This window comes from Cornus florida, unplaced genomic scaffold (assembly GCF_030987335.1).
Source record: "Cornus florida cultivar Cherokee Brave unplaced genomic scaffold, ASM3098733v1 CherokeeBrave_3.0.0_Hap2_Chr08, whole genome shotgun sequence".
In the NCBI taxonomy this organism is placed as follows: Eukaryota; Viridiplantae; Streptophyta; class Magnoliopsida; order Cornales; family Cornaceae; genus Cornus; species Cornus florida.
The window spans coordinates 8,056,177-8,062,176 of record NW_026775578.1 but is presented as its reverse complement, the minus strand read 5'-3'; positions in this window follow the sequence as shown (position 1 = coordinate 8,062,176).

The window sequence follows — 6,000 nt, the reverse complement described above, 5'->3', positions numbered from 1 at the left end:
GCTCGTCAGTAAAGGTTTGGTTGATTTGGTCGACTCACTCCCACGGAGGGAGATAAAGTCATTGGTTTTTAGTAGTGCCTATTTTGAGATTGGTTTTGACGGCACGAGTTGCTGAATAGGGGTTGTGTTTCCGGTGTCTGGTACTTTTGATGATGGCTAGGGGTGTGTCGTGAATTGTAAGCTTGAGGATGGTTAGGTGATATGATGTGAGTCATATACTCGGATGTTTTTATAGACGTTTGATTCGAGCAGTGTCTTGAGGACAAGTGTCGATGTCGTCTTAGAACTTCGTGATTAAAGAAAGTGAATATGGGATTCCGTTGAGAAATAATGGGAATGATTAATTTTGGTTTTTAGGTTTTAGGCATGAGACGGTTGTATTATGTGTTTTGAAGAATTAAGAATTTAACCGAATGATGTTATGGAGTCGTATACCTGGTATGGGTGTTATGAGATTATTAGAGAGTTTTTACGCTGGTCAATGATTGTGATGTTTGGTGCTGTGTAATACCCCCTAATTATAAAAAGATAGTCCTGGTATTTATTTAATTTTTTAAATTGCATTTTTATTTTTATTTAATTGATTAATTATTTTATTTAATTGGTTGATTATTTTATTTGTATATTTATTTTAGTTTCATGTTTTATTTTAATTGGATTAAGTTAAATGTTATTTTATTTAATTGGTTGATTATTTTATTTGTATATTTATTTTAGTTTCATGGTTTATTTTAATTGGATTAAGTTTAATGTTTTATTTATTAAATTAGGTTATAGTTTTAACTGTAGAATGGAATTCACGTGTGTAGCCGTAACTGTTTTAAAACGTCAGTTTTGTTATGGGCCGACAAGGATTAGGATTAGGGCTTTGTCTCTACACATACAGGGAATAGGGTTTAGTTAAGCCTCTATATATATAGAACAGTACGTCTGTAATACCCCTAGTTTTCAAAAGGATAAAATGGGAATGGGAATTTAATTTTCAATTTTGATTTGTATTTCATTTTTTTTTTATTTAATAATTGGACTTATTTGTTATTTGTTTAGCTTAATTGTTTTATTTGCTTAATTGGTAATTGTGTTTGTTTAAATTGATTGTAATTGTTTTAATTTAATTTTTGGTTAATTTAAATATTTGATTATTGTTTTAATTTAATTTTGGGTAGCTTATAAAATTATGTGTGTTGTATTTATAGTTTAGGGTTAGGGTTTTATTTCATATAGTAGCCGACATATCATTAGGCTGGATCTAGGATTAGGGCTTCATAGAAGGCTATATATATATAAAGTTATAAGCAGACTTAGGATTGGGGACGGCAATATATATATATATTCTTTTATGTCTGCAACCCTATTCTTGTAATATCTTGAAAAGGAAAAAAATAGAGGCTCTGGAATATGAAGAGAGATACACAGCAAGGGTCTTGAAAGGTGAATTAAGGGGATTGTGCGTGGGTTGAACCAAGACATAACAAAGGTAGAAAACAGTGATGAGAGGAGGGAACAGTCTTGGAGAATTTAGCAACGGCGTTGAAAGGTTTCGAACCGAAACCTAAAGGCAAGTTTCATTCTATCTCCTTCCTATAAAATTGTGTTCTGTGCATTCTCTATAGTCTCCAGGAATCTAATTTAATTATTAAAACGGATGTTTATGCGTGATAGAGTCTCTGTACAATTTTAAACCCCTGTTCGCCTTTGAAACTACGAACTGTTGTGTTTTTGTTTTAAATTTTTGTCATTAACTTCACAAGAGAATTTGAGGAGTTTCTAGGATTTAATGAACTTGAATTGAACCCTAGGAATGTAAGAAAAATTCTAGAACGGAGGGTTGAACTTCGCCGAACGCGAAGAAGATAAACGGAGAAAACATAAACTGTTGCGTTCATGGTTTAAGCTTTTGCTAGGTAATTCATGCTGGAATTAAATAAGTTTCTAGGCTTGTTAGGACTTAATCTGAACCTTAGAAATCTTTAACAAAAGGTGGGACAGAGGGCGGAGGCTTTGCCGGACACGAAGAAGGCAACACAGAGGAAGCAGAGAAGGAAAAACGGAGGCTGGGGAAGTGGAGGCGGCTCCATTGAAGTGGAGCCGGCTCCACAAAGAGTTGAGGCGGCTCAACTTAAAATTGGAGCCGGCTCAACTTAAAATTGGAGGGGGCTCCAATTTTATAAAGTGCCCAGTACGTGAATTTTGTGATTTCAGGGCTCCAGTGTGTGTTTAAACTTGGTTTAATGGATTTGAATGATGTAATTAAATAGGATTATACCCAAGAATGATTAATTCTACCCATGAATAATTAATTCATGTTAGGAACTTGATCAACTTGGGATTTAAAATTAAATTCACATGCGGTTTACGGCTTGGAAGAAATTAAATTGCTTGTCGTGATGTTTAAGCAAACTTAATGGAGAGGTTTTAAAATGATGTATTTAATTTATTAAAAGACCTAGAATTATTGGTTGAGGCTATGGGAGTGGATGTCATGACTTTTAATTATTAATTAAGCATGCAGTTAAGGAGGGTAGAAGGGTTAATTTCTAGCGTAGTACTAGTAAATTAAACGGACTCAAATAAAAGTTGTTTTTATGAGGTTATATAAATGAAATATATAATGTATGGGTCCTAGGAATGTTGGTTTCTACTACAGTTATAGACATCATGAAATTTAGATACTAAATTATATGCTGTCAGGAGCAGTGGAAGTTGTAATTGCTAGTCTTGCTTTAGAAAACTAAATGGACTAGCATGGAGGTGGTTTTGGCATTCAAATAAAATGTGTTCAGTTTTTATATCTGAGTATCATTAGATCATGCTTCGGACTTATAGTTGGGGATTAAATGGTCGCCATGAGAATTAAATATTAATTTACATGCCGACAAGGATTGAGGAGGATTTATATGCTAGTCTTCGTTTTAATAATGTAAATGAACTAGTATGGATGTATTGGTTGGGAATTCTAGTATAATGTGCAGTTTATAATTCTGTTTTTCATTATATTATGTTATGGATGATAATTGCTGAACTGTCATAATTTCTGTTCTGTCAATTATATGAAAATGGATGGCTTAAATTGTTTATCAGTACTTTAACAATTTAAAAGGAGGATCTATGATTATAATCATATACTAGATGCATAATAGGATCTTAATAATATCAGTTTTCTATTATGCTAGTTTCTGAATTTATTTGATGTTCTAATGAATGTGCATCGTTTACGGATCATTTGCATTATATGTACCGGTATGGGACGGTGACATATCAGGGATGGATTAGATCAAAAAGCTAAGTCCTACCCCTTCTTACATACGGAATGGATTAACTAAAATAGTTAACTCCTACATGGATACATGTCCTGTCAACTAAAACAGTTGAACGACATAATGGATGCTTGTTTTATCTTTCGGCATTAGGAAGGAATTTATATATATATTTATGGTACTGTGATACGAGCTTGAGTCTCCTGATCACGGTTAGGGTGCGTATATCGCAAAGGTTGAGTAGCTAGATATAGCAAATGTTCCCTGGTAGGTCTAGGTACTTGGCCGCTGAAAAGCGTGTTTTATAGGTCACCTTCTACCCAGGCTGAACTATGTTATAGGCTAGTGAGCATCCTATAGTGTGTATTTATATATCTATGGACTATTGTAGCTATTGTTGAGCTATCTAGGATGTATCTGCATATCGGGTTTATGTACGGATTGTAGTAGGATGGAACTTGCATGTGGGCCTGACCCACCTTTATTTTTCAAGTGTTCGTGAGTACCAGGCTTAAGGTTTGATCGTGGTGATGCAGATACAGTCAGTCACTCTTCCGACTAAATAGGATTTTTTTTTCTGGTTTTAGTTTTGGATTTTATTCTGTAAAGCTTTATCAGTTGAGATTATTAGGGGTCCACTAGTTGGATTCCCGAGTTGTACAAATTGGAAAGTTAGTTTATATTAAAACTTTTATTTTTGGAGGAGGTTTTACAATTAGATTTCTTTTCAGCATATCATTATTTTATTCTTAATTCAGTTTTATTCCTGTTTGTTTACATATTAATTGTCTGGTATCCCTCGGGTCTGTGCTCGGACTTGATCACCAGTGGCTCTAGAATCGAGGGGTATCACAACGTCCACTTAGGGTTTGTAGATTACACAACCCCTATTCACATATCAAAGATACAGAGATAACAGAGACTTGTGAGAGAATTGAGCGAGAGAAAACAGAACAAGGCTTAGGAGGAGAACAGAGAAGACCAGGGGAGAGTTGTGGTGGATTAAACCAAAACCATAGGAGACTTGAAGGTGATTAGTGTTTGCCGGAAATTAGGAGGACAGTGACAAAGTTTTGAGATCAAAACTACAGGCAAGTTCTTTTCTTTCTCCTTCCCTTTGGCTCGTGTTCTGTGCACCTAGATAGCCTCTAGGGTTTTAATTAATCAGTAATCGGGATTTACGTGTTTAGTATATGCTATATTGATGATCTGTTTGTATTAAAATCAAATCTGCTTACAATTTGTGCATGTCTGCTTCCGGTTTTGTTCCTTAAAGCATGTTAAGTTCTGTTGTGATTTTTGTTACTGTACTTGCTTCCATCTTCTATAAATGAACCATGGGGATGTTAATGGGATGATATAAGATCTTAGGTTCAGTATTGATGAGGAACAGAAGGGTTGGAATGGAACTGTTGTTGCAAAATAGTTTCAGTTTGTTCCTAAAGCATGTTTAGTTCGGTAGCAAATTTAATCTTTGTTTTTAATTCCAATTGTTGTTATTAAACCATTGGGATGCTATTTGGTATTAATAAGACCCTTAGGATCAGTTTTAGAAACCAACTGAAGGGTAGAAAGTGGCCGAGGTTGAAACAGATCATCGAAACGAAGAAGGAAGCAGAACAGTGGGCTCCCCCTTTTTGGAGGCTGCTCCAAAGTGTTTTAAAGGTGACTCCAAGCACTTTGTGCCTACTCCAAAATTTTTTGGAGCCGGCTCAATGTTGGTTTGAGCCTGTTCTATTTTTTTTTAGAGCAGGCTCTTTCCATTTTGATGCATACTGTAAGTTTTCAGCTACTATTTAGGCTCTTGGGGTTTCTGAACAGTTTTAAAACTTTAATGGGGATTTCAATAATTAATTTAGGATGTAATTAAGGTCTTGTATTGCATAAAATACCCTCTTTGTATTAATGGAATTAACAGTGCGCTATTTAACAACTTGTGCGTGGTTAACTGTTGGAAGGAAGTTAAATTGTCTAATTATAATTTGACAATTTAGGGTGCTATAATATGATACTAAATTAAATTTTAGATGTATGAGGGAGTCTTTTAAGTAACAAATTGGACTTGTAGCATAATTTATGGCTCAATGCTAAAACAATAAAACAGTATATAAGGATGCAACCTAGCATGCTATTGATGGATAAAAGGAACTGAATTGCTAGAATTAATTTTAGCAATTTCTTGGACAATATTATGATTTTAAAACTTATTTAAATGATTGATAGAGTTGTTGATTTATTAAAACTGATTTATTCATGCTCTGGATGCTAGTTGTTGAACTGTTAAACAATACATGGTTTTAACTCTTGGATTTAAATTGTTGAACCTTTAAACATCTTTTTGTAATTATTTGGATATTGATTTTGGACTGTAAATTGCTAAACGATTATATATTTGTTGTAATTTACATGGATATGGAGGATTGTATGCACCGGTATGTGACGGTGACATACTAGGGATGGTTTAGCTCAAAACGCCTAAACTTAACCTAATGGATTAAAGGAATGGATTGAAAAATATTGAATCCTAATTGTGACTAAGTCGGATCAACTGCGACTAAGTTGAATAGCTTCCTGGATTAATTAGTTTGTAGTTAAGTCATATCAACTGAATAAGTTGAGTGACTAACTAGTTTGTGTATTGTATGTCAACTCAATGAACTATTGAATGATATACTCTATGGATGGACTTTAAATATATGTTTATGGTACCACGAGATGAGCTTGAGTCTCAGACTCATTGGTT